The sequence below is a fragment of the Emydura macquarii genome, unplaced genomic scaffold (assembly GCF_026122565.2).
Source record: "Emydura macquarii macquarii isolate MOO-44397 ecotype Brisbane River unplaced genomic scaffold, CSIRO-AGI_Emac_v2 contig_1644, whole genome shotgun sequence".
NCBI classification, from domain to species: Eukaryota; Metazoa; Chordata; order Testudines; family Chelidae; genus Emydura; species Emydura macquarii.
The window spans coordinates 15,568,893-15,594,880 of record NW_027131781.1 but is presented as its reverse complement, the minus strand read 5'-3'; the positions used below and the strand labels follow the sequence as shown (position 1 = coordinate 15,594,880).

General features: G+C 39.2%; 1 long non-coding RNA gene across 2 annotated transcripts in view; it reads left to right on the top strand.

Moving 5' to 3' along the window:
• The window catches only part of LOC137158340 (uncharacterized), a 69,178-nt gene that overhangs the window by 4,125 nt on the left and 39,065 nt on the right, over positions 1-25,988 (top strand). The window contains exons 1-2 of one of the 2 annotated variants that reach the window (XR_010921378.1): positions 22,395-22,526; positions 25,748-25,834. This is a non-coding gene — a long non-coding RNA (uncharacterized lncRNA). Of the gene's footprint in view, positions 1-22,394; positions 22,527-25,747; positions 25,835-25,988 lie in introns of those variants that run through there. The other variant, XR_010921377.1, reaches the window with a different exon arrangement.

The following is a 25,988-nucleotide window of genomic DNA, read 5'->3' as shown; positions in this document are numbered from 1 at the left end:
TTCACAATCTCTTGACTAGCATTTGGCTCCGTATGCAAACAGGCATCCACCGTGAAACATAAAAGGACCATGGCCCGACAGAGAGATCTGAGTCTGTTACCTCCTGCCTGAAAGGAACCTGCATGGTTATCCCATGTCACCTTCTGGTTACCTGCCTTAAGAACATAATTTTCAGTATAAACACACAACTCCTTAAATATTATGTGTGCATACATGTTACAGACATTATGTGAGCAGGGGTCTACTGGCTCTCAATAGAGACATCACATGCCAAATTTTAATGAATTATTATGCATCTCTCTGACTGAGGGGATCCCTGTCAAACTCTATGCACCCTTTGTGCCCTGCATGAAGTGGTTCCTGGGTCACAGTATTACCTCTATAGACAGCATTAGTGAAATCATTACTGGAATACTGTTGTTCTGGTATCAACACTTCAAAAATGTGCTGAAAAATTGGGAAGGGTTCAGAAGAGTTATATGAATGGTTAGAGATTTGGAAAAGCTGCATGTTGGTGTGAGAGAAAGAAGCCTGGTCTGTTTAGTCTAATTTCTGTTAGAGAAAATAGAGGTGTCTTGATCATGGTCTAAAAGTACCTCCATGTGGAATAGATTTCTGACAGTACATTGCACTTTAATCTAGCAGAAAATGAGATCCCATGGTTGGAAGCCGAAGATAGGCACATTCAGACTAGAACAAAGCACATATTTTTAACAGTGAGGGTAATTAACCATTGGAACAACTTCTCTAAGGATGTGACGGATTCTCAATCAGTTGAAGTCTTTTTTGATTTGAAAAACAAAGACGACCTGGTTATCTTTCTAAAAGATGCAATAAGTCTTATAGAACTTTTGGTCATGATGCATACATTATTGGATGAGGTCTTTGGCCTGTGTTATGCAGCAAGTCAGAATGGCTGATGATAATTGTCCCTTCAAATCTTAAAATCTATGAATTTAGAGATAAACATGTTTCATAAACTTGAAATGGTCTGGAAATTTTCTAGCTCTGATTTATGTTCGAGAATGAGTATATACAGAAGAGCTTTTAAAATACCAAATCAAAATGTTTGTGACCCAAAATTCTGTCATCACCTTTTTTGCAAAGCTAAGGTTGAAAAAAAATCAACAGTTTTTCCCATCCAGCAATTTATTCTAGTGTAACCAAAATCCTCCCTCCCTTCCCGCATACTACTTTTCTAGTTTTAAAAAACCCAAATCTATCCCTGTGTTTCTGTGTGGTGCCAGTGTTGATCAATTGTTGTCAGCCTTATCACATATCCCAGAAGGAGAAATAGAGCCTGGTAATGTTGGAGGTGACATTGGCATGTTTCTGTTTCTTGCAGTGCAAGATTCAACTCTGGTGCATTGATCCATATAAATAAAATCTGATCATACACCTATGCCTGGTACCATACAAACAGCACCACCGTGCAATTATTTCACCCCTTAATTGTGGAACAGTGTTGCTATTTTTTGGAATGTAGCCTTCTTCCTAAGAGACTTATTATTTCATGGTTTAAACAACTATTCATTGCTTCATGGGATTAAACTGGTTGAGTAAGGTGCTGATGGCATATACCATTTTTGGAATGGTTTTAAAAGATTTAAATCTTGGCAGAGTCCCTAGGTGGTAATTAAGAAATCTATATTGTATAACTTACTGAACTGGTAAAACCATCATGTACATCATCACAAACAACTAGCGTATATAAGGTTACATACTTAACAAGTGTTTAGTCATAAAACAAATGATCTTGGGGGACTTTTCACCTTCCTGTACAGTGTATGGGTGTATGTCCATTGCCAGGATTATGTGGGCATATCTCACTTAATCTTTTCCCTGCCATTGTGGGGGGGTCTCTAGCACTGGTGCACGTTGGCCACTCCTATTCTCTGCCTGTGGCACAAAATAGCCTTAGCCTCCTGTGGGTAGTAATGCTTTAGTCTAATTTGGTTGGTGGGTTTAGTGTGTAGGTGCTGGGTGATGTTGATGACCTGTGATATACAGGAGGTCAGACTAAATAATCTAGTGGTCCCTTCTGACTTTAAACACTATATAAAAAGGATGCTGAATGTTTTCACAACAGTTTTAAAAGATCACTCTATAATTTGAATTATACACTTATTCTACGAGTTGAAAAATGAGATTACCTTTGTCTTTAATGTGTTTTTATAAAATTATTGTAATTTTATCTTCACATGCACTGATTATTAAAATAAACGTAAATTGCATCACAGGGAAAGACATCGCTTACACTTGAATACACTGAATCCCCCTAAAATAGTATTAGCAAACAGGGAAAGGTAAGTACAAAGACTTTCATTTAAATCAGTTTCATTCAAGGTGTCTATCTCCTTTGGAAATGGATTACAACATACATGCAGCATACTCTGTTGTTGCAATCATTTAAACTACCATTGAACGGCAGCCATCCAACCAGATGGACCATTGGTATGATGCCCACTGTGACCATTCTTACGTTCATCTCTGCGGTGGAAAGTAGCAACTCTCTCATTATTCACAGTAGCAGGATAAAACATTTTAGCACATGAAGTGAAGAATACTTTATTCTATTGAAACAGTACAGGAAAATATGACAATATAATTACTCAAAGTGGTATTTGACCGGGACACTGAGGGTTGTGACTCTGCTCTTGAAAAAAATGCTATGAGATCTATCGCTTCAAGTGGCAAAGAACCTTAGTTGTACATCTAATTTATCAGGCAACATCTCCGGCAGCAATAGTTCCTTATGCTCTTGCATTGGTTCAGTACCATCTTAAAGGGAAGAGTGCCACCTACTGAGACACCAGCACCACTTCCTGCAGCACCTAGGTTTTCCATGACCGTGTCTGATCCAAATACTGAATAGTCCTTAGGTACCAGACCTGCTTAGTGTATGAGATTTAAAGAGCTCAAAGTCCTGGGTGCATGGCTGCATGTACTGTTGCAAAAAAGACTCAGATTCCTGTACACAGATGTACATTGAAGATGTATGAATCCTTTATTAGTGTGGATGTTGGAATTCGTAATTCAAAAATGCTAATTATAATAGACTGCAATAAAAGTAAAATGAATAACTCCCCTTGTTGTATGTGTCATCTGCCCTGGATTTGAACCTTTCATTCCTATGCATGTTAAAATACACTATTACTAATACACTACTGTCTTTGTAGACACACTAATAATTGATGTAATATTTCACTTCTATTATCACAAAAATTAGAAATGTCTTTTAAAAAAATTAAAGCAATAAAACTCTTCATGCTTCCGGGTAAACACAGTAGTGTATTTCATCAGAGTCTCTCATGCAAAATAATTCAATTATCTGCCCATAAATATGGATGAAATTAAAAAAAACAAAAAAAAACCCTTCATATATATTTATCCCATAAACTCTTCTATTCGTTCCTGAATGACTAAAAATCATGACTTTATTTACGAGATCCTCTTCTGAAAACTTTATTTGGCACAGTGTGAGGAAAAAATAACCCTTCAGCCTTTTCCATGTGCTTGCCCACCCAAAACCAAAATTGGGCACCTTTAATTTTGCAATAAAGTTAAATAAATCTCATATAGTGAGCACACTGGATGAACTTCCATTAGAACCTCTGAACATATGCTCAAAATATATAGGTTTTATTTTTCCATTGATCACCTGGCTGATACACTCATCATATTAACTGCGTCGAATTAAACCAAGAATTTCCAGAATATTTGACCCTGTGCTGTACAAACAGCGTGTGGAAAAAGGATTAATGAAATGATGATTACAGTATGAACACACACATTGACTTACTGACTGAAAAATCACTTAGAGTATTCTTAGTAGAGATCTACTTAGATTTTTACCATAACTTGACAAAGTCCAGCCCCATTTGTGACATTAGACAGTCCCTCTGCCTGGCCTGACAGCCTGGGCTCTTGTTCTCAAGAGGAGTAACTCAAATGTAAATCAATTGAGTTAACTCTGCAGTGACGGCATACCCTATCGTTCAGAGTGGTTTTAAAGCCAGTGGGATTTTATTGGGGATAAGTTCCCCAGCGTAGACAAGGCCATGCTCTTGCTCATGCTGATGATCAGCAGGATTTTTCTGATCACACACCTCTAGATTTAACACTTAACTGGAAAGACTTGAATTGAAAATACTACACAAGTGGTTCAGGTGAGTTCACTGTAATGGAGGCTTAATGTTTGCATTTCCTCTGTCTTTTTTTGTTTTTTTTCCCCCAGCTCTGTTATGCAACATTAACACTGCATTAACATCGTTTTAGGCAGTTGATGGTTTTAAGCACATGGAAGATACATTGAGGTATGTAACCATTTTTATTTGATCAGAATATGTGCGGAGAGACGAGGTTATAATTGGCTTGGTCCTTCTTGTACTCTCTCCCTTGGTTCTCCATTCTCTGGCTCCTTCGGGACATGTTCTCCCTAACTTCACAATATGCCTGGCAGATGTCAAAGATGCACACCAAGCTCCAGGAGAACCATCTGGTTCCAATTTACACCAAATTTCTGCTTAAAATGCACCAACACTTAGCTGCTCATTATAGGGATCCAGGCCTCAGTACAACATGGTGCTTAAACACATGAATAATCCCATTGACGTCAATGAAACTACTTACATGATTGAAGTTAGGCGTGTGTTTAGAACTTTGCTGAGTTGGGACCCAAAAGACCTTCATTCATTCATGAACAATGATTAGTAAAGACTCTTGTCTCCAATACTGGCTACTAGGTGAAATTTGCTGATTACTCTTTTTCCAAAAAAGGTTCATGTTAGGAGCTGATCCTATTTGCAAAAGAAATTTAGTGATCCTGGGTGAGATCTCTTTTGCATATTTTCCTCCTTTTCTTCTCTCTTTACTCTTAAGATGCATCTTTTCCGTTTATCATAAATAAATATGCAGGTTGCTAGAAGTGCTTTTATATGTCATGCTTGTTATTGTAGTCAGGAACAAACTGATGCTTTATTCTATTTCGCAGCAAAATTGTCACTGAGTATAGACTGCACAGAGCATTGAGTTTCATGTGTTTTCTTTGTTTCTCTGCAGAAAAATGAAGTGACAGGTGCTTAGCCTCATTTTTCATGCTAGCTTTGCCATGCCATTTTCACCAATAATGAAGGCAGCTGCCAGAGCTCGAGGAAGTCAGGCGAAAAATTCAGCTGGCAGGTAGACCCAGTCACTTTAAGAAACGTAATCTTATGTTAGCAGATGGTAATTAAAAGGCAGAAGAAATAAAATTTTGTCTCAGTTTTCTGCACTGTTACATCAATTAAATCTGCAACTGAAATGCAAGCAGAAAATATCATTTATTTTCACGTGGCTACACAACATGATTATGTTCAAATCTAATTATTTGTTTTGCAAAAACTATAGCAATTTTTTAATATAAGTAAAACAACTAATCATTTCCAAAGAAAATGTGTGACTAGATATCAAATCTGCCGTCTTTAGGCCCCGCATGTCTTAGACCTACCTAATAGCATTTTCCCCTTATTTTTTATTTGCTGGAAACCCAAAATTTAGGTTCAGAAATCTGTTTATAGATTTATTTCCAATTTGCAGTAATATCAATTGTAGTCCTCAGCCTAAGTGGAAAACTACTCTACATCAAGTCTCAGGAGGCCCATCCTGTTAAAAGAAGGGATCCAGAAACTCCAGGATTGAACCTGTTCACATCTGTCAAAGTTTGCTGGCAAGAGCAATCATAATCTTGCAGGAAAATAATTTTTTGACTCCTAAAAGAATCCTGAGAATTTTCTATTGTGTACCTACCATTTAAAACGTCTAGTGTTTAGAGGACAAAACTTAGTAATTCCTAACATGTATTTGTCTTTATGACTGCAACTAGAGTAATGAAAAACATGTGCAAATCAAGAATCTGCGAATCAGTTGAAGTGCGAAATAATTACATAATTAAAGCTCATTATAGTATTGATGAAACTGAAATGTTGCTGAAGTTATGTCACTCTTTCCATTACAAGACCTAATTTGCAGGGGTTTATAAATCAGTCATAAAAATTCACACAAGCTCAAAATTTACTATATAAAGTCTGGCTGGAATATTTTTTGTAAAAATCCATTTGGTCATTTTAAATATATGGGTATGTTTAAACAAAAAAATGGGTATGTGTGGGGTCAGATGCTTATTTTGTGTTTCTACAACTCAACCCAGCTTTGCTTTTGGTGCTGAAACTTTACATCCTTTGAATGTGGCTTGTGCAAAGTCTGTCTTAAAATACAAGAAAAAATGACTGAGATATTTTGTTTGAGTAAAAATTCATAGTACCCATGTCCTATGGACCAATTTCTGCTACAATCAAAGATCATGGAAGTTTTATCTTTTGTTTTCAATGGGTTCAGGATTTAGAAATAGTTTTTTAAGGCACAATGGATGAGCTGAAATGCAAATAATTGAGAGAACAAATTGTAACACCTCTGATCAATTATGAAGCTACAATCTAGTCCATTTGATAAATAATACCTGTACTAAAATAGATGTATAATACATTGGATGATTGAGTTCATGTAATGAAGAACGCACATTAGTTTTGAACTAAAGATCATATTCATACCATATTTGCCTTCAATATTGGGATGACTCCAAGTGACTACAACCTTTGAATTTCGGAAATTCTACTTGGAAATTCATTCATGCCTCTCTGTGGAATGATGCACGTTTTTTGGGAAAAAAAACTTTGTGACTACTACAGTTAATTTGGACAAAGGTCTCCTGGAAAAGGGGAGAACATTATCCCCTTCTTTTTGCCAGAAGTAGATAAAATTGGGGTAAACCAACAGCATGATCACTGGTTGTGAGAGATGGACTAGGACCGTGGTCTCTGTTCATGCAAGGTTGCACAGAAGGCAAACACTTGGGGGCATTGAATTTCTTTGGAGACAAGTTACCTCTAGGTCACAAGTTCTAATATAGGATAGGTTAACAGTGAATGAAAGCATTGCCGTCTTACAGATGTGATGTATGAGAAATGAGTTTGTGGTTTCATTTCAATTGGGTGTAGTACATTCTCCATTACTAACAACCTTCAAATCAAGATTGGTGTTTTTATAAAAAGATCTGCTCTGGGAATTATTTTGGAGAAGCTCCATGGCCTGTGCTATTCAGGAAGTCAGACTAGATGATCACAGTGGTCCTGTCTGGCCTTAGAATCTACTGTTGAGTAGGTGTCATAGTCACAAAATAAACCTGTCAGCACTGTTGGCATTAATCATTCCTTTGTTACCTGGAGGCCAAATCAGGGATTGGAGACCAAAATATTTCTTAGCCCTTGGTATGCTCCCTTTCATATTAAGGTTGGGGTCCATTAGTAGGTACTGTGGGGAAGCATAAGGATAGGAGCTTGGTTCCTGGAAGCATCAAACTTTCCTAATCATACCATTTACTAAAATGTTTTGATAACAGCTAGAGAGTTCATTTTTGACCACAGAGCACATGTCTGAAGTGTGACACATCTCTCGTAACTCTTACTGTGTTCAAGTTTTGTTTTCAGTGCTCATGTAAGTGAGAGCCTGATGGTACTAGCCAGTGCTGGGTGCATTGCAGGAAAGTGCTGTGAAGGCATTCAGTTTTCTCTGTCGTCCTCATAGTCCTGACCTGCAATGCCCTCATTATTCCAGGCCTGGATCTTTCTCAAGCAGAGACTACTATTCTTCCCAAACTGTGTGGTGGTTCTGAAATAAGGACAGATGTTCACTAGAGCTTAGGGGTGAGACCACCAAGCTTGTTTTCCCCAGTGACCTAAGACAAGATTGAATCCAGGACTAAAGGTGAAAGGCTAAAGCATAACCCGTCCTCCTCAAGTCTTAGCTTTTAACTTCCTAGCTTTTGTCATTACCTTAATGAGGTTTAAATGCTTTTGTATTTAATAGATTACAAATGAACAAATGGAATAAAGGAATAAATGAGCCAAAGAAAATGTGAAAGAAACCTTCCATAGCAGATCTGTTACATTGGGTTGCCCTTGATAATGTTACTTACTATTTTCCCCTTCTTTCAACAGCCATTGCCATTGTAATTTGGCATCTAGAAAGATATTCTTGCACTGCTAAACTCCTCTCTTTCCTTAGACACTAAGCATCTCCCCTCTAATTTGTTCAGTCGATGATAGCCCCAGGCTTTAGATCTGGAAGCCACATACTTGGTTTTCCCACACATGCAAGTGTGTAACAATCTACTAACTCATGGGACAACTGGGGGTATGTTGTAGTTCATTGTTGTACAAGATGCCAGGGCTTGCTGCCTTTGCTCTGTGTCCTATGGAAGTATGCATCACCTTGTATTCTGAAATGGGCAAAGTTGTTCAGAGTGGGGTCTTCCAAAAAATTAATATAGGGTCCCTTCTAAGGATTTCATACTGAGGAAGGAAATAGAAGGATGATTAGTTTGGTGTCTTCTTTCACCAAAAAAGCCAGGGAAGAAGTGAGAATAGGAAGCAAGAGATCTGGAAAATATGAAAAGCTAAACAGATTCAGTTACTATTTTAAAGAACATGCTCAAGATTTTTCAAAAATGGTTAGTGCTTTAGGATGCCTCAGCTTTTTGGAGTTCATACCGAGAAGTAAGTGGGTCTAATGTTTCAAAATGTGCTGAGTTCCTGCCTTCTGAAAATCAGGCCTCTAAAATGTCTCATGTTGTTCACCCAAAAGCACGAGTCACTTTTCAAAACTTTGGCTTCAGTATTTACAAATCGTGGGGACTCTCACTTAGGAATATTGCAAGAAAATCCTTTGTCCACCTATGGCATCTTAAAGACAGAAATGTAAAAATGGCTGGGGGTAAAGGGAATGTGGTTGGTAAATCAATTCAAAGGAGTTAAGGAACCAGATAAAAAGGGGGATGAGGTGGGAGGTGGAGAATAGTTGGAATTCAGGTGGACATTTTCTTTTACAACACTTGCCCTCAGTGAGTTCATACAGTAATAGTAATTTCTCTCAGGTACATAAAGAAGTGTGACAGCCCTCTCCGCTAACTTAAGCTGCCTGCTAGACATTTTTATCATTTGTTGTTGTTGTTGTTATTTTAACTATGAGCCTAATCCTGCTCCCACTGAAGTGGAATGGCAAAAATCCCACTGTCTTCAATGGTGCAAGCTCAGGTCGGATGCTCCTGATTGCCGTTTAAAGAAGTACAAGTGGTTGTCTTTGATCATATTTACATTGTGGTGATTGGAATTTGTTCTGATTTGTTAATGAAGTGTGTGAGAGGGACAGCTGTAAAATAGTAGCTGCTTTAACTCCATGAGAAAATGAGTTTTATGTGATTTCAAAGTATTGATATTATTCATTACCAGATGTAGCCATTCAATCAGCATAATAACTTTTCTTGGACAGTATTCTGATCCAGTGGATAAACTTAAATAATTACTCTGCCACAACACTTAAAAAAAAAAAAAAAAAAAAATCTCATCTAGACTCCTTGATTTCTAATTTGTTCAAGTTGATAGGAAACTGATGAGCTAGAGTTTCAAATCCTCTGACATATTATCACTCAGCAACATTCAAATGCAGAATATTTTAAAATCAAATCTGTAAGCCTACACACTACTTTGAAGAAATGTGTCAACAAATGCTGTCAGCTCCTTCCCTCCTGACAGGCTGTGCAGACTTCAAATATTCTAAGCTACAGCTTGTCCATCAAATCCACAAATGTTTTTTGTGGGGCTATTGATAGTTATTTTTAAAAAGGCAAGAACTAGACGGTAATTGTAGCTAATGTTTAAGATCTGCTGTCAGTGCAAGAAGCAGAAGTGAGCAAGTGAAACTTCAGGAAGGGAATGAAAGCAGTAGCATTCTTGGGTTCTGGGAGTTGGAAGGAAACCCTGCAGACATTCACACTTTGTTAATTTGAATTCAGATAGGGATGAAGTGTCCAGAATGGCTAATTGAAAACTGTTTCTCTTCCCCAGCCCTGGAAAAGGAGACAAATCCTTTAGAGAGACAAGGTGGGTGAGGTAATATCTTTTACTAGACCAACTTCTGTTGGTGAGAGAGACAAGCTTTTGAGCTACACTGAGCTCTTCTTCAGATGCTTTGGATCAGTTGTGCTGTACGTCACCTATGTTGATTTCTTTTTCTGATTTTCTTTTTCATTGTAGCATGTAATTTTCTTGCTTTTCAAGAGGCGCAGCATTGCAATGCCACAGATTTTATATTACGAGAAAATCCTTTGCTCACAAGGTACTTTTGGTTGCCATTATCTACGGTTATTGTGAGCTGGCTTGGCTGGGTAGATTCAGATGTTTCTGGTTTGCACTGAAAGGGAAGATAATACATGAAGTCACTGGGTTCAATTGGTTTAATATTTTGCATGCCAGCTTAATAGATAGTAAGACTGAAATATCTTGTTACAAGTTAAAACATGGTTAAAAGTTAAAAGAAATTCTATCTCAGACTTACATACAGTATCTCACACACTTCCATATGCTTTTCTTATCTGGTGCCTTCATGAGTTCATAAACATTCTTCTGTTGCCAATGGCCTAACATCTATATATATTTCTAATGTAACACAAACTGAAAGGCTACTTACATTAAGGTGACCCAAAAACGGAGGTAAGAATTCAGTTATTTATTGCAAAGCTTAGTCTTGAGTTAAAAGATAAGACCATGAACCTGTATCCAAGAATCCAAATACCCATTTAACATATGCTTTGACTGCTATCTTTTGTTCATAAGTTAAATCTGATTTTCCTGTGTGTCATAATACCTATACTTCTATTTTTCCTGGCACAAAATTCCTTCTTTAATGTCCTTCAGTTAGTGGAAGGCAGAATGTTCTTCCTGAGAGAGAGGGGAAGAGAGAGAGAGAGAGAGAGAGATTAATTTGTTTCATTGGAATTTCATACTGTAAGATGACAGTCTTCTCTGGCACACATTAAGTTCCCCACAGTCAACAGTATACATGAAATCATAATCAAAGACAGATGCCTTTCTCTGTTATAAATAATCATTGCTTCTTGCACAGTCCAGGAAAAATCCTTGTTTAGACTGTTCTTACTTACTTTCTTGGACCTCAGTATTTCCCTTGGCCTTCCCCTTTTTCATCTTTTCTCTGTCTCTAATTCTTGATATTTGCCTAAGGAAATAAAAGGAATGGGGAAAGTTTTTCTTGGCACTCTCCATATTCTCACTGGATTACCCTATAGCGTGAAATTAAATACACATGACATATAAAAGGGGAATGGCCTTTTAATTTATAGAAGAAAAACACAATTCAAAATAAATCTGTGCTTTCCTGTTTGTTCGTGTGTTTCATGGGAGCATGTCACATGCTTCTGCAAAACCAACATAAAAGCTCTTTGTTCAGAGTAGGATTAATTTTTTGGAACCAGTGAAATATTTCATGTAATATCAAACAGCAAATGATAAACTTTTAAATTGGTGATCAAATGTACTTGATCTCCAGCAAAACCAGTATATTACTATTTAATAAAAATAAGTTGTTTGCTTCTTGTACAAGGCATGATCCTCCAGGTTTAAAACACCTTCAGATACAAATGATATTCATGAGATTTGAGAGCATTCAACACCAAGTAGGAAGTATTCATCTCTTTGCAGGATTGGTCCCTAAGTGGTTTCTAAATGAGAATGTGAGATATTTACAACTAGAACATAAATTCAGCACTCGGTATAATTAAGGTAACACAACAATTTTCATTCTAGTCCACAATTTCAACTTTGTCATTTTTGCCTTTTGAATTAAAATTCACCGGACTTATTTTCTTTCTGAAAGTGAATTTTCTTTTGGAAGTTTGAGCAAAAACAGCTCAGCTATTTTTGAGTATAGGAGTGGAAAGGGGAAATACACCTTAAAACAAACAAAAACAAAGCAAAACACAACAACAAACTCTTGTGACCTCATTTGGATCAGCGTGACAACTAAAACGGCAAGAAATTTGGCCTGGAAACAGCCCTTCCTTGTGAAGTAGTGTCTGAGTCATCAGTGAAAATTGAGTTTTGATTGAACACGTTGAAAACTGCATGTTGCACGCACACGGTATATTTTGCACTGTAGGATTTTCCACTACGCTGGTAAAGTGCATAGCTAGGAAAGCTGCACTATGCATGTCTGGCTCAGGCACACTCTGAAAACTGTACTGAAGATGTGTATAGTGAGCCAAGGGTTCTTTGACGGCCAAGTTAAGGCTGCACATGCATTTCTTGACTTTCAAGTGCTTTAACCAGGCGCCCTTAATGTTCTCTTAACGCAGGGGTTTTGTACAGAATTGTATTCTTGGGGTGAAGCCCTGCTGCCTCACTTAAGTCCTACAGTAGGACTGTGGATGGATTTCTCCGCATCAGCTGTGCACTAGGGAGGGTTTCTCTGTGCCAGCCACACGCAGGCTGGCCAGAGAGTGACACTGGAAGCGGTCAGGGGAAGAATTCACCATAATCTATTACTATATGGTGGGCAATAGCACACAGCAGCGTCCGTGCTGCAGGATTGCCCAAGGCTTCAGGTGCAGGGTCCATCCTCATCCCCACGACCCCACTTAACTCTATATAATCTATCAATCTATGCTGTGCATCTGAGCAGGTAAGTCTGTGTGACCATGTCAGCTCGGCATTTTGTGCTCCTCACTCTTCATTCTCCATTCTTTTCTTCAAATATGTTGTTCAGTACTGGAGATGATGTTGATTGGTCTTCGGCTGCTACGCAACCAATATTAGGATCTCTAACCTTTTTTAAGCATCTACACGCTATTGCTGTCAAGCCCTTCTAGTACTCATTGTAGTTCTGGGATTTGGGGCAAGGGCCTGTCATTTAAAAACACAGGAGGTGTCCTGAGGCTTTGCAAGGAGGCTTGCTAGGTATGCCTAGTCTGTTGGTTTCACTGCTCATTCATTCAGCCGCCAAATCACCTTGCTGCAGAGATGTCTACTTGCATGATGCACTTTACTCTGACACTGGTAGGACTGAGCTTGGTACTGCAGAAGTAGCAGGTGTGACCACGCTCGTGCCATCCCTGCATCAGTGCAGCTTTCTGCTGCGAACAGTCATTGAATAACAGAATAACAACAGCCAACAAGAGGGGGCAGTCAGTTTTTGTTTTTATATCCCAGTGGGTTAGCTTTTAAAATGATATGGTAAACTCCAGGTTCAGCTGCTGGTCCCCTTCTAACACGGTGGTATTCCTCCCGCCTCCCCCCCACCACTACAGGTCAGCTCTATATATGATGATCTGAGTGCTGAAAAGTGCCACTTGGGGTGGTGGGGAGAGGGTGGTGTATAAAAATAGCCTTTGGGGCCAGTTACCTGGTTAATTACTAGCATGCTTCTATTTTTCCCCTCCGAGAAGGAAAGAAAGAAATTGCTAGACTCAGGTGTCCCTATTATTTAGGGCTTTCTCAGGTCTCTTCCACCTACACAAAGGCACATAAAAATAATATGACGCAAAGAAGGGTATAATCAGTTCTGCCCTTAAAACATACACTCAAGCTTGTCAGCAACACTTATTCATATTAATGAAACATTTCACTGACTCCAGGTTCTTCAGCAGTATCTCCTTTGATTTAATATCCAGTTCAAGAAAACAGTTTGGATATCTGATAAGCACCCACTCCTGGTATAAAGGTGGCTTATCAGAAACCATCTCCTGAGAAAACACTGCAAATAGATGGACTGTAACCAAATTGGCTCTAAGATTTCACTGAGTGGCTGTCAGGGCAACATCTGCTTTGCCTATTATAATTTTGCATGGTTCTTTGCTGCTCCAGGAATCACTTAAGGATATAATAATAGAATTCTAATGAACTGATGTCTCCTGCTTCAGATGTCTTGGCAAGATTTTTTCTTTCTGCTGCAGAATCTGCATGCATTAAGCTTACCTATGTTATGTTCTCGCTTTCTAACATACAGATGATTAGCTGTGCAGAGCTCATGTGAGCAGTGTACAAATCCCAGTACATGTATGCAGTCAGCAGTATCTTTTGCAGCATGTTCAACTTTGACACCATTCTCTGATAATATAAGTCTGAGGACTGTGAGAATGAGGAACAAGCCAAACATTAAATTATTGCTGAAACTCCTGCTGTACCTGAAATACACTCGAGACTTTTCAAAGGCTTTATATTATAAAGTGGTGTATTTCCTGATAGCTGATATTCTGTGTTTCGGGTAAAGTCATGGCAGAGGTGTCAGACTGAAAAATTGCATGATGTATATTTATCTTCCATTGGACAAGCAAGCCACATATCATTGATGATATGAATGCAGTGTGTTGACTCACTTGACTGCTTGATGTAGCTTAATCCTATGACTAGGTTTATAAATCCAGTATATGAAATAACTTATCTGGTAGAGTTGGCTGTGTGGGCTGTTTTTGGTGGGGTTTTTGTTGTTTGTTTAGACTGCTGCTTGAATTTTCTAAATCCTGGTAACAATGGAAAAGGCAAAATAGTGTTAGCTGGTGCAGTGATAATCCATGACCAGTTGGCTCTATGAACCAAGCTATCTTTGGACTAGAAGAACTGCAAACACTTAGGCCTTGTCTATACACAAAAGTTGCACCACTTCAACTAAAATCAGGTTTTAAATCAATTTAGTTAAACCAGTGCACTATATATACATTTAAATCTGCTTACTTCTACAGTTATATCTTAAATCTGGTTTATATTGATTTAGTTTAAATCAGTCAATTACCAAATTAAGCTAAATTGATATAAACCAGTTGTATATTGAAGGAAGGTCTACACACACTTTGAGCTTAAATCATGTCTTGGTTGACTGTTATTTTGGGAACTGAACAACAAAAGTTGAATTAATATAAGCCAGATGTAAACATATGCAAGGCTTTGCACTGGCTTAGCTAAATTACTTTTAAAACCTCATTTTAGTTAAAGTTTTGTCTGCACACAAGGCTTGAACCTCTTACCTTTCAAAGTGATCTCTCTGAGTCAGGGCTAGTGTAGGGTGCAGCCCCTGCTGCCCAATGCCGTCTGTTCTGTATATAAATGCAATCACAGCCCCCAGAACTGTCAGTCTAGCACTTTTCATGAGCGTTGTAGAAAAACTGTAAAAATGCTTACAGCTGAGCTAGTGGTTGTGCATTCATCCTTGTGTATTGCTACTAAATTTGCCTTCATTTTAACTGATGCCTTCCAGTCACTTGCTGCTAAATCTCTTTAATTCCTTCTTCCCACCAGTTAGTGGAGGATAGCTATAAATTGAAACCTTAAACGAGTATGTGTTTTCCATCTTAATATATATTCCATAAGCAAGATGCCTGGCTTAATCTTACTGTTTAGTGTTGAGCTTATTTACATGAACACGTTTGAAGAGACCCATTCATAGGTTTGTGCGCGATAATATACTATTTAGAATTTGAAAGGCAGTGCTGTCAATAGCAAACTCATTATTAAAGCAACAAAAAATAGAAAAGCCCATGGCTATAGCACACTAAAAGAACCTCCAATAACTGTGTTATAGGCATTTGGGAAATCACTTACAGGACTGAACAAGCCCAGCATGGCTTGATTTCTGTGAGATACACAAACTGACCCTGGCCTCTACAGGTTCACCTGGAAATCCGCCTTCTCCAGCACATCTCATTTTACCTAAACCTCTCCTCCTGCTCCTTACCTTTTAGAAGGCTTTGTAGGAGGATATAACTTCCTGTTATGCTGCATAGCCTTCTCTATGACCCTCTTTAGGTACTGAGGGTAGCCCCTGCTATTTGCTCCTTGCCTCAGCAGACTTTTAATGAGGCTGCCAGGTAGGCTGCTGCAACGGTCTTTTTCAATCCTTAAAAGTCTAGGGTTATTCTTGCTACTATGTGTTAGCAAGGAACCCCTATTTTCCTACCTATCCAGTGCAAAGGATGAGATTCTACCTTCCTGTGATTATTGACACAGTTTGAGCTTGACTAGTTCTTCATTCCCATTAACTATTGGGGGAGGGGAGGTAGGTGTTGCCAAATCAAGGTTCTCTTGGCTACCTGAAAGCCCTTTTTGATGACTGGGTGGTGGTTCCTGCTGGACCTCCAAAGGGTTTACTAAGCCAGTATCACCTGAAGAACCCAAGTAGGTAGGTGTCGTCTGTTCATAGAAGGGAGTGGGAACAGGGATCCCAGCCTCCAAAGATATCTACTGATAAGTGTCAGAGTTACGGTCCCAAAGGGTCACTAGGGTGTACAAGGCAAACAGGATTCACCATTGCGTGTCTGAGCTGATGTTCAAGTGCATTGAAAATGCTGATTCCAGGTTGCTTTAGGTTCTAAGTGAATGTTTTTCACAGTCACGATATCTTTGTTGTAGCTCAGCCACTACAATGAAAGACTATCATACCCTTGAACAGGTCTGAATTTCCATTCAGGAAGGGAAGGAATTTGTACACAAAACCCATCAGGCAGCACATTATTGTGTGTCAAAGGTATGCGAATGGATTTGGGATGATCAATGACTTGGTGTTGACTGGAGTTGCTGATTACTCTGAGACCATTTATAAATCACTGTTTAAACAATAGCCATTTTCAAGAAGGTTTGATCTTAAAGCAATTAGGTGGATGTTTCTATAATAATGCACTGCTATGGTAGTTTTGCCCTGTGCTCTTGAAACCACAATGCTCAGTTCTTGCTGGTAAAGGCCTTGGTCTAGGCAGGCACTGTAACTGACATTCTGAAAGGAATGAAATGAGGGGTGGCTGAGGATCGGGTTATTCCATTAATTATTCTGTGTCACAGGCATACAGCTAGTCCCTGTTCTGATGATTCAGACATTTTATATGAGCAACGTGGTTGGTGTAACTGAATCCCTAGACCAGATTCTGAAAGTTAATATCACCAGGTTTAAAGCTCTGTTTGTGGTTTTTGTTTTTACTCCCTCTGCTGTGGCACAGCTTCTTCCTTTCATTTTAGTAACTGAATAACTTTGGAAGGACCCCGGGGCTTCTCTCTCTCTCTCTCACACACACACACACACACACACACACACACACACACAGAGGCAGAAAGACTCACTGCTGGCACTCTTGCCTCTGAGCAATGACTCTCATAAGTACTTGGCTCACAGCCAGTAGAAGCACTACAGTGCAGGGCTGTGGCTGACCTGTTAGGGTACGTCTACACTGCAGTTAGACACCTGTGGCTGGTCTATGCCAGCTGCCTTGGACTTGCAAGACTTGGACGAAGGGGCTGTTTAATTGAGGTATGGATGTTCAGGCACGAGCTGCAGGCTAAGGTCTGGGACCTTCCCACCTCACAGGGTCCTAGAGTCTGGGCTCGAGCCCAAGCCTGAACATCTACACCACAGTTAAACAGCCTGTTAGCCTGAGCCCACGAACCCGAGTCAGCTGGCATAGGCCAGCTGCAGGTTTTTAATTGCCATGTAGACATACTAGACATACCCTTAAAAGTGTTATGCTTCTGATGAGACCTTAGCTGAGGTCCCTTCCTTCCATTTTTGGTGGAAGTGTGAAACTCCAGCAGCATTGCTCAGAGTGGCACATAATCCCATTGCTCTAGCTAACGTCTCCCCTTTCATCAGTAGAAGATTTTAATAATCAAGGGTCTTCGTGAGCTACTCTGAGTGCCTAATAGCTGCCGTGCACTACTAAGCTAGGGTTAAATTCTGCCCTCAGTGGTAGCCTTACAACTCTGGTGGTGTCAATGATAATGAAAAGCTCTCTTTTTTCCAATTTTTTTAATTGGAAAACCATTGAAGTCAATAGGGTTATATGGGTATAACGGGGAAAGAAGGGGGGCAAAATTTCACCCCCAGTATTTTACATGGTTTGTAAAGTAATTTGAAATATGATATAAAATAACATCTTAAAAGAAAAAGCTACACTGTCATCATCTAAAATTACTATGCTTTGTTGCATCTCGTTCATTTTTAGAATTTTTTTGTTGCAAAATTTCAACTGCTGCCTCAAAAAGTTTGGTTTAACAAAGAGGTGCCTTAGTCTGTTATTTTCAATGAGGGTGGAAGTGAAAATTAGCTCCATACAATACTTTTCTATACTTCTCCTAAAAAACCAAAAGAGAGACTATAACGTTGTTGTGGCACTGATAGCTGAGAGATGGACTGGTGGGTGCTGTTGCCTGACATCATATGACAACAGGGAGGCTGTTAGTATGAAGAGACCACTGTCTACTATGCTGACCAATATTTTCTCATTATTTATTTGTTCTTGCGTGTCTGTCTATATCCATTTGTTGTCTCTTAGATGATCCTTGGAGTAGGGACCATCTTTTTGTTCTGTGTTTGTACAGTGCCTTGCACAATGGCGTCTGGTCTGTGACTAAGGTAATACAAATAATAATTTATGCTAATCACTGATAACCATACTTAGGCCTCCGAAAAGCAGTAGGGTTTGACACTAAATCAACCAGAAGTTCTGTATTGTAGTAAGCAAAAAGTTGATGGCAACAGTCACTTAAAATACAATAGTTTTCTGGCTGGAGTTGGAAAAATGTCGGTAGTTTGCTTGGGGATTTATTCCTTTCCTTTTTGCAACCACTACTGAATGAAAAGTGTTCTATTGTTAATACTGGCTGTCTTCCCATGGCCAGTATTCTCTGTTGGCTATTATTTGATGTTAATTTTTTCAGCAAGACTCCAGTTTGTTTCCTATGTCGTGGGTATAGTTGGTGGTCCCCACATGATTTTTGCAAGCACAGCCTGACTTTGCATATGCATGCCAGGCTTGTGGGCACTCAGCTGCTTGAGTTGAGCAAAGAAATGGAAGTTTGTGCATATACAGCGGCTGTATTGCCCTATTTGTGGATGCAATTGGTTGCTGAACAAAGGTAGGTGTACAAAAATCAAAGGTCAGGGCTAATAACTTGAGGCTGGGGGTCAAAATACCATTACATATTTTTGTATTGTATTGCAGTAGCACCTAGAGGCCTTAAACAGGCCCAAGTTGTACTAGGCACCATGGACACACATAGTAAAAAAGACAGCATCTGCCCCAAAGAGATTGCCTTCTAAATATGAGAAAAAACAATAGGTTGAGGAAAAACAGGAAGGACGATAACTTGAGTAGAATAAGTTTTTGCAAATAGCTTTATAATGGACCTCTCTCTATTCCTTGATATAGGTTCTTAAACTACTTTCACCATCTTTGTATCTGAGGGCCTCATTAGTTTTCAAATATCAAAATAATCATAACTTTCTCTCTTTCTTTCCCCATAGTAGGAGTAAATAGATTCTTTGGATTATTTAGAGAAGGGGTTGACCTGTTGTTTTGCTTTATGTCATGCAAACTTTGAGGGAGATCTAAGTGAAGAAATGAATCTTGCCTTTTAATTCTGAAAGTGATAAGGTCTGGGGTCATTTTTCTCTCCTGTGATATTTAGTTCCACAGCCTCCATCCAGCTCCTGAAAGAGCTCTGGCTCATGTGTTTCATTTTTCACTTCTTGTCAACAGTTTCATTTTTTCCATGGTATTTAAATGTCATCAGAGTCATGAAGCTTTGGGGCAACGTTTTCAAAAGTGTGTGAGGGACTTCTGAGTTCCATGGAAAGCTAATAGGACTAGACACCAACGTCACTTAGGCACTTTTGGAAAAATTTCCCTTGATTTTTTTAAAACCACTATGTCTACTGTTCTAAAAGAACTATGTACCGAACAAAATTGTTCTGTAATAATAGTGCCATCTGCAAGCACGTGCCTGAAAACATTAAGATGTAATTATGGGCTGGTAGAATTGATGTACAACATTGGTGCATGATCAAGACTCACATCCTGGGGTAGAATTGTGATTCCAAATTATATATTCTAGAACAAAAGCAATGGCTCTAAATATACAATAAGAACTGCTACAATCTTGGCCAGATCATTTTTTAAAATGGGACCATAGGGCATGACTGTGTTGTTCTTTCCCCCTCCACATCTAGTCTGAATTATTTTCTCTAATATTTCATCTGTATTGCTCATTTTTTGTTTTCCCCTGTACATATATAAAAGGTGGCCCAGAATGCTGATATTGCACTAACTTTAATATCTACCCCTAAACTCACTATTGTGAAATCAAGTGGGTGCTGTTTAAACACATTTTACAAGTAACCAAGTATTTATGGAATGAGAAAGTGTTTATAAAAATATTACCTACTAGCTGGGGTGCTTTAAATGAGTAAATCTGGAGTTACCTCTTCAGAATCAGCAATCAGCTTATTAGTTTCTATTTTAACACGAGGTTTTCATTAGCAGGTATAAAATGCTGCCAGCTTTGTTGGACTCTCAACAGAGGGATTTTTTTTGTATAATAAGATGGTTGTAATCTTTTCTCATCTACTGATTTTGGTTCTTAAAATAAAACAAAACAAAACACACTATACAAGTTTATACCACCTCATCAACTTGGGGCCTGCTCCAAAGCCCATTGAAATCCATGGAAAAACTCCGTTTTGCTTTAGTGAGGTTTGGTTAAGGCCCTTCTTTAGAGCATAAAAAATGCAGGCTTCTTTTGCGCTCTCGCTACTGTATCCTTAAATCTGGATAAATGGAAAATTGATTTCTAAGTCACAGCAATGGATCTATGATTTAAAAAACAAAACAAAAAGACGCAACATAAAGAATCATAGAATTGTGGGACTGGTTATCTAGTCCAGTCCCCTGCACTTATGGCAGGACCAAGCATTATCTAGATCATCACTGACAGGTGTTTGTCTGACCTGTTCTTTAAAATATCTAATGATGGAGATTCCACAACCTCCCTAGGCAATTTATTCCAGTGCTTAACTACCTTGAGAGTTAGGAAGTTTTTCCAGCCTAAACCGCCCTTGCTGCAATTTAAGCCCATTGCTTCTTGTCCTATCCTCAGAGGTTAAGGAGAACCATTTTTCTCCCTTCTCCTTAGTGATAACCTTTTATGTACTTGAAAACTGTTATCCTGTCCCCCCCTCAGTCTTCTCTTCTCCAGACTAAACAAACCCAGTTTTTTCAATCTTGCCTCATACATCATGTTTTCTAGACCTTTAATAATTTTTGTTGCTCTTCTCTGGACTTTCTCCAGTTTCTCCACATCTTTTTTTCTGAAATGTGGCACCCACAACTGGATACAATTCTCCAGTTGAGGCCTAATCAGCGTGGAATAGAGCGGAAAAATTACTTCAAATGTCTTGCTTACAACTTACTGTACTATAGATGGCATAAACTGGCCGGATGTACTACAGGTAATATTTAAATATGAAAAACCAGATCAACTGCTACTAAAGCTACATCTGCACTACAGGAAGAGCACATGGAGTCTGCAGGACTCTTGGGACCACCTCCTCCACAGAAACCCTTTGCAGGGGACCCCCATGAGCATCCAGGAGGGGAGCGATGAGCCTGAGGGAGACCCTGAACCCCACCAGGTGTCCGCCTCTAAACCCCATGCCAGAGACATCCCCGGTTTTTCCAAAGAGCGATTTTTTTTCCTCCTTTTTTTCTTCCCCTCCCCCTGCAAAAAAAAACCAACCTCCTCTCTCTCCCTCCCCCCCCCCCCCCAAAAAAAAAACCTAAACAATTGGCACAGACACACCATAGAGAACATTATTGTTTCTAGGGAATAAAGTCCCTTCTTCCCCCTTCAAGTACAATCCCAATCTCCTCAGAACCATGGCATCATGAACCTTTCTAGTGTCTCCCATGTCTGTGCTCATGAGTCTGCCTCTGTGGTCCACTAAACCTTGCAGAACAAGTGAATAGTCACCTTTATGGTTCATATACTCACTCACGCCTTTTGGTGGGCAAAGTATCAGGATATGTCTGCAATCAATGACAACTGCGCAGTTCAGAAACCCCATTCTCACAAATGCAGCTATAGTTTCTGGAACTTTTCTTGTTCAGAAACCCTTTTCTCTCAAATCTAGCTATAATTTCTGGAACTTTTCTTATGGCAACCACCTGTGGATAGATCACAGTTTTAACTGGCACCCAAATTTGCAGAACCATGACCACTACAGTGGATTTTCCAACCCCAATGTGGTTTGCAACAAATCAGTTAGCTGCTTCCACAGGGCAATAGCTACCCACTTCTGCACCAGTGTGGCTTCTGAATTGAGTGTTCTGGCACTGAAGGTTTGGAGAAGGCTCCTCATGTAGCTCCAGGAAGGTCTGCTTCCTCTTTCAGAAGTTCTGAAGCCACTACTGCCCTTCATGTTTCCAAAGATATGTGATCCCACCACCCATGCTGCTTCTGCTGCACCAGAAGCGACAGTCCACTCATGGGCATACTATGGTACCAACAGCATTCACCGTATCTGTACCATGTGAGCTGAATAAATTGTCATTGACCCTCAAGGTCAGCTGTCTTTGATGTACCAGAAAGTTCTATCCATATTCCAACTAACATCTTGCCAATAACCTTCTCCACAGTATAACCATCTGTCCCATGGTGAGGAGCAGGAGCAGAACTACATCATCATCCCATTGTTCCACCCAGTTTGGCAGGGGGAAACATGATCAGGAACTGCCATCACCAGATGTTTGAAGGCAGGAGAAAGTACCAACAACACCCAGCAAAGCGATTCCTAGAGTGTCTCCTTGTGATGTACGGAATCCAAGGGTACCACTCCTGAAATGGTAGAGCTAACGTTGTGTAACAAGAGCTGCAGTGTGGCCGTGGGTATACACAGCATTATACCCATGTCCTGCACAGCATATGTGAACGCTTGGTACAGGTATAGAGAACATGCACGAGCATGTACATGGTCCTGCAACCAAGTATGCGTGCCAGTGTAGGCATAGCCTAAATGTTCTTTGGAATCAAGAATATAATTTATAATATGGTCAAAAATGCATAACAGAATCCAAAATCAATAGAGGAATCTGAAATTTATTACAGATCAACTGGATGAATATACTGTAAATGAAAGATATAAAATTATTAAGATTTGGATGAAACTTCTTAGCCAAGTATATTTACACCTTTTACAAAGCATGATATTTATATAAGAATAAAAACTTTTCAGTGTTTGACTGAAATGCTGCATCTGCATTTCAGCTGCTCTGAAATTCATCTAAATTGACTTTTTCATCAGATTTTCTTCAGCATATAAAAACTGAAAACATTTACCTTTAGTTTGAGTCTGTATAGAGAAACTGAACAGCTATAAATAGGAATCCTGGGATGATGATGATACCCATAGTTTAATGGTCAAAATATCTGAAATGATCAAATGAATTTCCCTCGTAGAAGCAGGGCTTGAAACAGCCTAATCAGAAATCTTGGCAGTCTAACATCTTGTCACATTTATAAAGATCATCCCAAAAAGAGCAGCTTGGGAGTGAGGAAGGAGGCCAATGATGAAAGCAGTTCATCCTCTGTCTGGGTCTCCAACTTCAAACAACTCCATGTTTTTATAACTTGTGAAAATTGGGAATGCTACTCGCACTCAAATCTTTTCATCTGGCAACAATGATTTTTTATGTACTTTATAGCAATTCTGAGTTTTATTAAAAAGACTGAAGACAGTCATTGATACGGAGGAAATCACAATAAAACATGAAAATCTCCCATTTTATGCAACATAGGCTTATTTTATTACCTTGTGAGTTTTCTTCCTTTTTTTGTCCCTGTTATAATTACAATTAGTAATAAGTGGAGCTTAACCAAAGCTGAACCTTCCTGCAGTTGTAGACAAACAAGAATTTTTGTCAGGGTATGGAATGACTTTTGTTAGGCTTGGCAAAATAATATACAAGACCAGCATCAAGACTTTTCATAATAATTAAAAAAAAAAGAAAGTGGTCACCTTATTACACAGATGTCCTGTCACTATAAATTTACTGCAAAGGCCTCTGTTTCCAGACAGTTTTGCCTTTGTATTTGGTATCATAAAATTATACAGAACAGCTACTATCACTGCTGAGTCGGTATAATTTTAGCAAAAGGTTAACGCTGCATTGAGCTTGGTTGAATAAGGCATCTGAGCTTCCTGAAATTCCCCTGTAGACTGCCCCTTTGTTGTAAACTTTATGCACAGCTCTTTGGATTGTGGCAGAGAGGAGGAAGAATAATAATAATCAGTAATAAACCCTGCTCAAACAATGTTACTGGTTGAGCCATGGAAATCCAAACCACGTAGCCATGGGAACTGTTGAGACACCGTGAGCTCACTGGAAACAGGGTCCTTTTCCTGATCTTTGAGACTAGACTGGTGCTACATTTGTTAAAGTTAGTGAAAGAAAATGAGAAAAAATATATAGAGTGTGAGTGTGAAATTCAGTGAATAGAGGAATACTGCAAGCAGCACTTGTGGGGTTGGTCTTTTCTTCCAAAAGTGTCAGGAATTTGGAGTAATCCTCTGGATGTCTCACAGGAAGAGAAAGGGGGAGAGGAAACATGTTTACAATCAAATATATACATCATGACTTGTTCAAGTTTCCAGAATCCAAAAATATTTTGTTGATGCTTACATTTTCTTCCTTATTGACTTTCATTACATGTACATGAGGTTCTTGGACCTGACTAATTTGGAGAACATTTTATTTACATGAAAAATAATAATAAACAAGTTCTCTCAGCTCAGCTGAAAATGCCAGTGCTTACAATTATTTTCCTTCTCCAGTTTGGTGCAAGCCTTATTTTTATAGGGAGAAAACTTCCTCCGCGTATAGGTCCTTATTTCAGGCAGGACTGTTAAAACCACTCCCTTGAAGGGTTTTGGGCTGTCCTTAAGGGAGGAGGTTAAGGTTTCTATGGCTGTGATGCGCTATACAAACTCCACACTGGCCAGGAAATGGCTAATGAGCTGCTCAGTCAGCCCTACCCCACTACACGGGCAATAGGTGTCATGGCTAAAAGGGAAGAGCACAGCTCAACTTGGAGCTGATTAGGAAGGAGAGCAGATCTGCTCTTACTCAGTGCTAGGCTTGTCTAGGCCAAGAACTGCTCCAGAGACTGCTGCCTGTCAGAGGCTTTCTGAAGGAAGGTAGCTCTGACACTTGACTATCTTTTGATTTGCTACCAGTTACTCGACTATGGTGGCATGCAGTTAAAGGTGGTGCCCTGCCTGAAGGGGGTGGCAGCCCAGAAAAGCCCTTTTTGTTTCTTTACACCTGAGCAAAGACTCAGTAGTGATTTGTCCCAAGCCTAGAAGTGACCTGGCTCATGTTGGCCTACAATTTAAAAAAAAAAAAAAAAAAAAATCTCATGATGATCACAATCTTGTTGGTTATCAAAGTGCTGGAACAGAGCAAAAAGAGGCTCCATAGGGTCCCTATGCCAGACTAAACTGGGAGCTGGGGAATACTGGCCAATCAGCACCCCTCTTCTCCAGCTGGCCAATGGATGCCAGAGACTCCCAGATGGGGAGAAGTCACCTATTGTTCTTTGGTGACTATCTACCTCCATTGCTTCTGGAACTGTTCTCCTTTTATCACTGGAGCCATCAATTTCCCCCAGCCCAGTGGTGGTAGCATATGTAGTTATCTTGATAACTGTATTCACATTTTTACTGGTTTTTAACCTTTTTAGCATGTCATTAAGAAAAACACTAATAAACACTATAAAAATCATCAAAGGCTTTAATATATATGGTCCTGATTGTGCAAACACTCTCACACAGGATTATCTTTAAACATGTGAGGAGTCTAATTCACTTCAATTAAAAGTTTTGCTGATTTTTTTTAACTGATTGACTTCAGTGCAATTATATTCATGCTTTAAGTCAAGCATGTACATTAATATTTGCAGCATCAGGGCCTCTGTTATATATTTGCTTTTGTTTCTCTGTTGTACTCTTACATCTGAAAAGTTAAATTACCTTTTCTTTTCCCCTACAGATTCAGATAGTTAACAAGATACAATGGTCCCAACCACTACAGGCCCCATCCTTGCAAACAGAAATGCACATGAGTAACTCTACACATGTAAGTAGTCCCACTGGGACAATATTGAAGGAAGTGGATTCTGGAATTTGGGCTGTGTGTGGGTGTCATAAGATCTTCTATTTTACCTCTTCTGTCTGGGATGTAGTTTCCTTTCCAAGTCTCATATTGCCCAACTATGCTAATTTTTTCAAGG